General features: G+C 43.3%; 1 protein-coding gene across 3 annotated transcripts in view; it reads left to right on the top strand.

Moving 5' to 3' along the window:
- Positions 1-6,322: 6,322 nt before the first annotated feature.
- The window catches only part of tex2 (testis expressed 2), a 44,274-nt gene continuing 39,217 nt past the window's right edge, over positions 6,323-11,379 (top strand). For all 3 annotated transcript variants that reach the window (XM_055653742.1, XM_055653743.1, XM_055653741.1), the window contains exon 1: positions 6,323-6,475. The gene's annotated coding sequence lies outside the window, so the exon portion shown is untranslated. The remainder of the gene's footprint in view (positions 6,476-11,379) is intronic.

Here is an 11,379-nt window from a genome sequence, read left to right as displayed (position 1 = left end):
CAAGATTTTCTGTTTTCATTCATGAGGCATCCATGCTTCTCCAAAACAACCAGTAAAAGAGTCAAGAGTGTTTTATTATCATATGTCCCAGATAGGACAATGAAATTCTTACTTGCTGCAGCACAACAGAATATGTAAACATACTACATAACGGGAGAAGGACAAAAGTTCAGTGTGTATATATACACATGCACACATATTCAATAAACAAGTTACAATTAACAGTGACAGCTTTGATTTAGGGAACAAGAAACCTAAAATCCTGAAACCATCAAGATTTACAGCACAGATGAGGTCATTGCCAGCCATGAAAAATCTATGCTTTAATCAGCCTGGTCATTTTCCAGTTACATGGAGTTTGGTCTGTATGGGACATCAAAATCCTTTATAATTTAATAAAGGACTATTCCTTTGGAACAATGGAGCAGCTAGCAGCTCTCGCGATCCGGGTTTGATCCCGACCTCTGGTGCTGACTGTGTGGAGCTGCAAGTTCCCCGTTCCCCGTGGCTGTCTCACGTGCTCTAGTTTCCTCCCAGATTACAAAGACTTGCAGCTTTAGTAAGTTAATTGTCCTCTGTGAATTGCCACTAACGTGATGGTTAGCGGTAGGATCTAGGAGAGTTGCTGGGAATGTGAGGAGAGTAAAATCAGTCCGTATAAATAGGTGGATGGTGGCCAGTGTGGACTTCTTGCTATTGAGGGAGTGTAGCGAAGGCTCACGAGGTTAATTCCTGGGATGGCAGGACGGTCATATGTTGATAGAATGGAGCGGCTGGGCTTGTATACTCTGGAATTTAGAAGGATGAGAGGGCATCTTATTGAAACATATAAGATTATTAAGGGATTGGGCATGATAGAGGCAGGAAACATGTTCCCGGTGTTGGGGGAGTCCAGAACCAGGGGCCACAGTTTAAGAATAAGGGATAGGCCTACCATATTCTGTTGTGCTGAAGCAAAGTAAGAATTTCATTGTCCTATCTGGGACACATGACACTAAACTCTCTTGAATCTTGAATTTAGAATGGAGATGAGGAAAAACATTTTTGCCCAGATAGTTGTGAATCTGTGGAATTCCCTGCCTCAGAAGGCAGTGGGGGCCAATTCTCTGGATGCTTTCAAGAGAGAGTTAGATTGAGCTCTTCAAGATAGCGAAGTCAGGGGATACGGTGAGAAAGCAGGAAAGGGGTACTGAATGTGGATGATCAGCCTTGATCGCAGTGAACGGCGGTGCTGGCTTGAAGGGCCGAATGGCCTATTCCTGCGCCTATTGACTTGGTGGACCGATCGGCCTGTTTCCATGCTGTATGATTCTATGCTAGGTTTGAGCACCTCATCATTCTCAGATTTAATTTGGAGTGGAAGATTGCAACCTTCACGTGGCCCGCCCTGTTTCGACGAATGCAATCAACCCGGCATGCACAATCAAATAAGATCAAGTAGAACAAGTTATCCCACAACTTTAGGCTGTGCATGCCATACGCAAGAAGAAGAAGAAGAAGAAGATTGAATTTCCCCTCAATTCTCTCTAGACCTTCCACCAATTACTTTTATTCTTAGCCCTCTGGTTATTTATTAACCATGTGGCTGAGTGAAGTATCCCTTACATATCCTTTGTATCCTAATTTTATTCACCTCAGTTAAATCCTCCTCCAAAATCTCCTCCATTCCAAAGTAAATATAATTTTAGTCAATATTTCTGCCTCCCTGCCTTTGGGGTCATGACTTGGAACCTGGAACATTGGGCAAGAGAGATTGGGAAATCTGTTGAATAGGTATGCCAGTTGGTAAACAACAGTAGGCACGGAAAGAAATATTACTAAATTCTCTGGTATGTACATTCTATTGGGAAATAAAAACCCCACAGAAAAATTGATCCATTGGTTGCTAAGTGACAAGGGCAAGAGAAACATTAGACTAAATGCACTATTATGGTCTGGTTACCTACAACACTGATCATTTATTGTATTATTGATTATTGCATATTTATTGCTGTTTCGTTGCATTAATTGATCTGTGAAGCTGCAGTAAGTAAGAATTTAATTGTTCCATTCCTGGTACATATGGCAATAGACAATAGGTGCATAAGTAGGCCATTCGGCCCTTCAAGCCAGCACCGCCATTCAATGTGATCATGGCAGATCATCCCCAATCAGTACTCCGTCCCTGCCTTCTCCCCATATCCCCTGACTCCGCTATTTTGAAGAGCCCTATCTAGCTCTCTCTTGAAAGCATCCAGAGAACCTGTCTCCACTGCCCTCTGAGGCAGAGAATTCCACACTCACAACTCTCTGTGAGAAAATGTGGGGTGGGGGGGGTGGGAAGGGGTTGGGGTGACTTAGTACGGGAGACAAGTGTAGGAGAGGTGTACTGACTGTGTGGGCAGACACTTTGGTAGTGATTGCCCATGGGGTTCACTGTCGAGGACTTCATAATGCAGAGAGCATTATAAACAGTGGAGCGATTAACCCTGGAAAGGGGGGAGACATCTCTTTGAGTTGGACCCCGGAAACTGAAGCAGGCTCACATAGACTTAATATTTTCTTGAGGTTATTAATGACAGATAAATGGATGGGAAAGGTTTAGAGGGATATGGGCCACATGCAGGCAAAAAGGACCACCCCAAGACGCCAACTTGGACGGCATGGCCAAGCTGGGCCGAAGGACCTGTTTTCCGTGTTGTACAGCACCATGACTAAGGCCTATCCAGTGGGATTGACATGTTTTGTATTTTTCCTTTCTAAAGATGCAGTGTATTTTGGTGACTATTGCACACTGCAGACCAGAAGCGCCTTCAATACCCAGATCCACACAAAATCTTTTTTTGCGGCAACTGTTTATAATGCTCTCTGCATTATGAAGTCCTTGACAGTGAACCCCATGGGCAATCACTTCCAAAGTGTCTGCCCACACAGTCAGTACACCTCTCCTACACTTGTCTCCCATACTAAGTCACCTCAACCCTCCCCCCACTCCCCTCCCCTCCCCCCCAACTTTCCCTCCCAACTCCAGTCATGTCCAAACCCACTGGTAAACTGAAGGGAGCGACAATCAACTGCTACGGATACAAATAATGTCATACACAAGAAAGGGCAGATGCTGGTTGACAAAAAGTGAACACACAGTGCTGGAGTAACACAAAGACGCAGCAGAATTTTGGAAACGTCATCCCGTCATCCATTCCTTCTCTCCAGAGATGCTGCCTGTCCGGTGAGTTAAAGAGTACCCACGGTAGACTCACGGGTCACTACGTTCTTACAACGAGTTTAAAAGTTTAACATTTTTATGTCAAGAGTAAATTTGACTCGTGGAAATCTTTCATCATGTTGAAAGATTTTCACGAGTTAACAAGTTTTCCGAGTACCTGCCGTTAGCTTTACGAGTTCCGACGTTCCCACTACGTTAATTCTATGTGATTACCACGAGATTGATTTGTTTTAAACTCGGGTTCACTCGTGGGTGGTATCGCACCGTAAGACAGGGCCTTTACTGTGCAATGGTGCATCAACGTTGACCAGAAGGAAATCGAGTTTGTTGTCCTGCAGTTCTCAGCTATTCTAGTGCAGAGACTACAGGAAAAACTTTGAAACAATGGCATCATTGTAGGCAGGCTGCCAGTCTGTAACTGATTGTTACATTTACCCACGGGATTTGCATGGAACAACAATGGAGGCACTGATTTAACTTTTCAGATCGGTAAAATAAGTAATTTAGTAACTACTCTGTGAGCATTCAGCTTATACTTCCAGAAGGAAAAAGTGCAGAAAAAAAAAGAAACACCATCAATTTGTATCTTGCCAAATAAGACCTGGGAGGATATTTTGGTAAATAGACACAACATGCTGGAGTAATTCAGCGGGACATGTGCCATCTCTGGGGAGAGAGAATGGGTGACGTTTTGGATCGAGACCCTTCTCTAGATGAGTCAGGGAAAAAGGAAATGAGAGATGTAGACAGTGAAGTAGAGAGATATAGTACAAATTAATGAAAGATATGCAGAATGATAAAGGAAACAGGCCATTGTTATTTGTTTGCTAGGTGAGAATGAGTAGCTGGTGCCACTTGGGTGGGGGAGAGATGGAGAGAGATGGAACGCAGGGGTTACTTTTAATTAGATTAATCAATATTTATACCACTGGGTTGTAAGCTGCTGAAGCGAAATATGAAATGCTGTCACTACAATTTCCCTTATGCTCACTCTGACAGTGGAGGAGGTCTAGGACAGAAAGGTCTCGTTATATCCGAAATAGCTCTCGGTTCCCACTCCACTGACTAATCTGAAGAAGGGTCTCAATCCGAAAAGCGTCACCCATTCCTTCTCGCCAGAGATGCTGCCTGTCCCGCTGAGTTACTCCAGTATTTTGTGTCTATCTATCTTCGGTTTAAACCAGCATCTGCAGTTCCTTCCTATGGGATATTTTGGTAACTAGGTTGCCCCAGATTCTTAATTATTCCATGGAAATTATAAATCCAGAGCAATGAACATCATGTTGAAGTAGAAAATAGGTGAGGAGTAAGCCCACCAAAAGAATAAACAATATCTTCTGCCTCTAAGTAACATTGCGTGCAAACGTTGCTTGTCCAAGGCCAACAGCATTATAAAAGACCCCATACATCTCCATCGTGGACTGTTCACTCTGCTGCCCTTGGGCAAAAGGTATCGTAGTATAAGGAGCAGAATGGCTAGGTTTTGCAACAGCTTCTTCCCCTGAGCCATCAGACTCTTGAATTCCATATAATGTGCCGCCACTATTATCTATTTTATCTTCTTATCTATTTTATCTTCTTATCTATTTTATCTTTTTGTTATTTTATGCTGCACGGTGAGCCAGATGCAACGAAATTTCGTTCAGACTTGCATTTGTTGGTGTATTTCTGAATGACAATAAAGTCTTTGATTGATGGTTGCCTATGTTATTTTGAAGCAGCTTTTCAAACCAAATGTGAGGTAAAATTGAATTTCCTTGCACACAAAATGTGATGTTTTTAATCATCTGTGCATTTCCTCTGGTTTGTCCTACAATTATGCAAAACAATCATTCAAAACATTATTTTGCTTATTGATGTCACCTCTCTCACACTGGGTTGAACTGTGTCCGACACACATCTTTCCACTTACAGCAGAGCTGATAACTTTATTCAAATCAATAGACAACTTTTCCAAATCAACTATGCACAAACCAAACGCAAATGGCTGAATGGCTCTATGGACTTGAAGAACGATTGGTTCGTTTAATTAAATATGCAAACTGCCAATTGAAATGCAAATGATTTAATCACAATTTGACTGAATCTGGAATTATTTTGGCAGGTGACAGGACAATGCCTTGCAGTTGAAGCCCTCACTCTGCGTAATTAGACAATGGTGAATATTAAGGATTATTATATGAGCACAATTATTGGGGAGTTTCCTTATTTTGATTGGAAGGACGTTGTAAGTTTTTCCCCCAAACCGGATACAAACCGACAAAGATTCAGTCTAGAAACACGGAAGCCCCAAAGACCAGGAACTTCAGTGCCGACTACCCGCTGACTCAAAATAAATAGAGCCTTGCGTTGCCATCCATTCTCCTGCTCCGCTATAATAGTGGAGGACAAAAACAGATCCAAATGCAAATATGCAGTAGATCTGACAGTATCGGCAGATGAGAGAGACAGAAAACAAAAACAACGTTCATGTCCCGGGTCAATGATCTTCTATCAGCACAGCTGGGGACTCCTGAGCCTCAAGCTGCGCCCACGACAACAAGCCGCTCCCACAAACTACATTTACATTGCAAAGTGCACACTTTGAGGAGATGTATTACACAGTAAAGCCGAGCGTGAGCCAGTGACAGAAAAAAAGGAAAATCCAGCGAGCTTCTCCAAGAATACATGTATTTACACGTCGGGAGACAGCACGGATGAGGGGGCAATCGCGGATTAGTAGAGCGTGGGAAACAATCGATGTATTCTGCTCTCTCCCAGGCCTTGCTCGGCGGGGAGGAGCTGTTGGGCATTGATTGGCCACGTCTGAGAGGGAAAGGCTGAGACTGGGGAGAGAGAGGTGTGTGTGCGCACGCGTGGATATCCGGCAGGGAGGTGGGTGGGGCGAATTCGCGCGCATGCGTAACGTCACGGCAGTGGGTGGGTGGAGCGAACGCGCGCATGCGTAACGTCACGGCAGTGGGTGGGTGGAGCGAACGCGCGCATGCGTCACGGCAGCGGCGGTGGGTGGAGCGAACGCGCGCATGCGTGGCGTCACGGCAGCGGCGGTGGGTGGGTGGAGCGGACGCGCGCATGCGTAACGTCACGGCAGCGGCGGTGGGTGGGGGGGGGGGAGAGAGGGAGAGAAGGAGAGTACAGAGACCCGCGCGTGCGCAGTGCCGCGGCGGGTGTCAACAGGCTGTGTGTGTGTGGATGGCGCGAGCGCCGGGTGGCAGTTGGCGGCTTGAGCGCCGGGCGGGCTAGCGGCTGCCATGCTAGTGCTCGGCTGAGGTGAGTGAGTGGCTGCTCCCGCCCAAATGACTCGACCTTGCTTTGTCGACGCCGCTCCCCTTTCCTCACGCTGGTCGTTGCCTCTGTCTCCGAGGGGTGGGGAGGGGTGGGGAGTTCGCCTCCCCAAGGGGTGGCGGCTGCGGGCTGCATCCCCGTCGGACATCCTGGCCGCAGGTCCGAAGCCTGGGCCCTCGTCCGCGCCGAGCTGCCCGAGTGAGCCGGGGTTCGCCGCCTCCCTCTTCCCCCCCACCCCCCCTTCTCACTCCTCGTCCTCTTACATAATTATGTCATAATTATAGTTGCAGTATGTAAGAATTTCATTGTTCAGTTGTCATTACCATGACAATTAAACACCTGACATTTTCCTGCTGCATCCGCAGCCTTCTGGATCTTCACAATATTTAACAGGAATTACTGTTCTGCCTGGAAACAAACAAAAAGTCTAAGGGCCATATGTTGGCAGAACTTTCCACTGCGCAAGCTTTTTGCGACTGAATTTATATTATGGAATTGAGTATAAGGTACAAATGAATAATGTGGACTATGGAGCATGTTCAAAGTGACTTTGAGTACAACATCCCTAAGTAAATACCGTACTATTTGTTATATCTAATCTAAATTATAGCTACATGTGAATAGTAAAAGAGTACTACCCAAGGCTGTAATAGATATTTAGTCTACAATTCAGTGTCTTTGAAGATGTTGTGGTTAGTTTTGTTGTTTCAACGCTGCCATTTAATCATGGGTTTACATTCTGAGGTGTATTCAAGAGACAGACTGGTTTCTAAAACGGTTATTGACACAAAATAAGCAATGGGATTGAGCTGAAGGACCGTGGTGATAAAGCAGAGGAGTCTTGTGGGTTGATGGATTTACACTTGAGAATTTATCAATGTTTACCTCTGCACAGTTTATATCTACTCATTCATTTTTGTACAAATTAGGAGCAGGCATATTCCACTTGCCCCTTTGTGCCTGGTTTGCCATTGAGAACATAAGTATTCTAAACCACTGTGATTGTAACCTCATGGGTATTTGTGTTTATCCACAGTATCCTTTCACCCTCTAATCAAAAATCTATGTACCCTGGCCTTTAAAGTACTCAAATTCCACTTCTCTTTGAGGAAGACAACCTCACAGAGTCATGATCCTATGACACAACTTTTAGATGGACAACCCATTGGGGATATTGGGCTTTGTCCATGGAACCGAGGGGACGCAATGTGACGTAACGCTGAGAATTATTTTCTGCCCTCTGTATCTGCTCTATCTATTGTAATTAAGTTTGACTTGATTGTATATCTGATCTGTTGGGCTAGCATACAAAACAAAGCTTTTCACTGTGCCTCGATACATGTGGTTATAATAAACATAAACCTATCTCCCCCTCACTTCATCTCAGTTATTCAGTCTTTAAGCCACGTTCTCCTTGGCTGAAGTCAGGAGCCAATCTTAGTCACCAAGTACAGAATTCTGTCTGTTGAAACTAGGCATTTTGCACCGATCTACCAATTTTATGTTGCCATTTCTTAATCATACCACAATATTATGTGACCTCTCCAGCCATTCACAATGTCAAAATAAATCCAAGGCCACAAATACAAGTGGAACTTTAAAACAATCCTGCTACTACAAATGCACATTGGAATAAATATACTATTCCCAACAGTTAAAGTAATATTTCTCTAAGAAAGGATAGTGCGTCACAAAATTTCATCGTGAATTACAATATTCTAATGATTATAGCGCATGATTGCAGATTTGGATCATTTTCTTCAAACGAGGGAAATACCAATTTGAAACAACTTCCTGCCAAACAGAGCTTGCCCTACTTACGATAAGTTCATGAAATTTAAAACAACTAGCACTCGAGATTAATTGTAAGTTATGCATGTAGTAGTGCACAATAGGCAATGATAGTCCAATTCTACACGGCCATCGTAGAGTCTGTTCTCACCTTCTCCATCATGGTCTGGTTTGGCTCAGCCACCAAGCACGACACCTGGAGGCTGAAGCGAATCGTCCGATCAGCAGAGAAGATTATTGGCTGCAACCTTCCCTCCATTGTTGAACTGTACACTGCAAGGGCCAGGAAGTGAGCGGGCAAGATCATTTCTGACCCCTCTCACCCTGGCCACAAACTCTTTGAATCACTTCCCTCTGGAAGGCGACTCCGGACTGTCAAAGCTGCCACAGCCAGACATAAAAACAGTTTTTATCCGCGAGTAGTTGCTCTACTCAACAGCCAAAAATCTGTAGCCACCCTTTGATCTGGTATTTTGTTGGTTTACATGCTTGATCAATGATGTTTTATCATTAATGTCTTATTATTAATGTTTAGTGTTTTCTGAGTCATCTGAAACTGACTGTATGTCATTTTGTCACTTGTGGGCGGAGCACCAAGGCAAATTCCTTGTATGTGAATACTTGACCAATAAACGTACTTACTAGTAACATACATTTATAATACATTCAAATGTATTAACATACAATTTTCAATTAAGGTGATTTAAACCATTAACAGGAAGATGGCATCTGTCAGATGAGATGTCTATTTGAGAGGGCAGAGACACGAGGTATCCTAACACTCTTCCGAGGAACAGACAAATTCTCCACAAATCATATGAAAGTTAGAACCAGAAAACAACAACATTTCTATGTGAAAGAAAAAACAGCCAACAACTGTGATTTGCATACAAAGCTGATAAAAGGAACCATGGAACACTTTAGCAAGGTCTTTTGACAAGGTTCCATAGGGAAAGATAAATCAGAAGGTTAAATCACATGGAATCCAAAGTGAGCAAGTCAACTAGATTTAAAATGGCGTGTTGGATGGAGTCAGAGAATGGTGGTAGAAGGATGTTTTTCTGATTGGAGGCCTGTGACCAGTAGTGTTTTGCAGGGATGTGCTGGGCCCACAATTATTTGTCATCTATATTAACAATTTGGATAACGTCAAGTCAAGTCAAGTTTATTTGTCACATACACATACGAGATGTGCAGTGAAATGAAAGTGGCAATGCTCGCGGAACAACAAAACAACCAAACAAATTATAAACACAATCATAACACATATTATTTTACATAATAAATAATAGAAGGAAAAACGTTCTGTACAGTTAGTCCCTGGTGAGAAAGGCGTTTACAGTCCGAATTGCCTCTGGGAAGAAACTCCTTCTCAACCTCTCCGTTCTCACTGCATGGCAACGGAGGTGTTTGCCTGACCGTAGCGGCTGGAACAGTCTGTTGCAGGGGTGGAAGAGGTTAGTAAATTTGTTAGTAAATTGGTTAGTAAATTTGTGGATGACCCAAAATTAGCCTTGAGGAAGTCTATCCAAGTTTACAAAAGGATCCGGATCAACTAAAGAAGTGGGCCAAGGAATGGCAGATTGAATTTAACTGTGGAACAGATAATAAGTGTACAGGTACACAATTTCCTGAAAGTGGTAGCACAGGTGAACAGGGTAGCAAAGCTTCCCTACATCAGATTGGTATTGGGTCCAGGAGTTTAGTTACATTTTGCAACTGTACAAGATATTAATGATTTAATAGGATACAAAGTGCACAGTAGGTCGGGTAGCATCGCTGGAGAACAAGAATAAGCGAAGTTTCAAATTGGTACCCATCTTCAGACAGATTGTAGTAAGGGGCAGAGAGATGGGGGTGGGATCAAGCTTGGCAATTTTCCGTTGAAGGTGATTTTTGATTGGAAGACGGTTGGGCAAAGGCCAGAGGTGAAAAGACAAAATGTGTGAGATGAGGAAATAAAGATGGAAGAGGTATGAAATGTGAAACCCAAGGAAGGAATATAGGTGGAAGGGGGTGGGGTAGAGGAGGGATAATTGCATGCACATAATTAAAGGATCTCTCCTGGGAGGTCATGTTGCAGTTGTATAAGACATTGGTGAGACCACATTTAGAATATTGTGTTCAGTTCTGGGCACCATGTTATAGGAAAGATATTGTCGAGCTTGTGGGTTCAGATAAGATTTACGAGGATATTGCCAGGACTAGAGGGTGTGTGATGTAGTGAGAGGTTGAATAGGATGGGTATTCCTTGAAGCACAGGAGGATTAGGGGTGATCTGAGTACTCCTGCTTATGGAAGGGCCATTTAGAATAAGATGGGAGGAAGCAGTTCTTGAATCTGGTGGTGTGTTTTCAAGCTGCTGTACTTTCTGCCAGATGGAAGCAGGGAGAACAAGTAATTTCTGGCTGCTTTTCCGAGGCAGCGTGATGTGTAGATTATGTTAATGGTGGGAAGTCTGGACTGTGTGGCAAACTGGCCTATATCTAGCATTTAAGCGTTAAACATTAAAGGAAAATGCTGTTTGTCAAACTTGCAAAAGAAAATTAGATATTGTATGTTCATAATCTCAGTCAGAAGACATTGTTTTTGCAAGTTCCTCAAGGCAGTGTCCAAGGGCACACATTTTCAGTTGCTTCATTAGTGGCTTTCCCTTCCTGAAAAAGTTAGAAACTGGTTGCATGTTAATTGTGCAATCTTCATTTCTATTTGTAACTCAAGATTATGAAGCAGTCATCGTTTTAATAGGGTAAGATCTAGGCTGCTCACTTTTCTTCTCTCTGTACTAGTCGAAGGCAGGGGACAGGGCATTTTGTGCCTGTGAGTGAGTTTGACAATTTGCTGCTGAGGTAGCATTGAATGGATATTTCTTTTGTATTATAAACTGCCTGGTCATTTTTATTTGTGTATTGTTTGATATATATAGATTTTAATAAATTATTTTAATTGTTTTATATTATGGGTGTAACAAATCAAACTACCCATTATGTTTATCCACTATTGGATAAATACAATGCAATACAATAAAACTCTCTGATAATCTGCTTCTATTTGGTAATCCCAGTGGTTTGACATCTGGCTCCAGACCCCAGTTCCTG

The sequence above is a fragment of the Leucoraja erinacea genome, chromosome 23, assembly GCF_028641065.1.
Source record: "Leucoraja erinacea ecotype New England chromosome 23, Leri_hhj_1, whole genome shotgun sequence".
Lineage (NCBI taxonomy): Eukaryota > Metazoa > Chordata > Chondrichthyes > Rajiformes > Rajidae > Leucoraja > Leucoraja erinaceus.
Note: the sequence above shows the minus strand (reverse complement) of the source record. Positions and strands in the feature narration are given on the sequence as shown.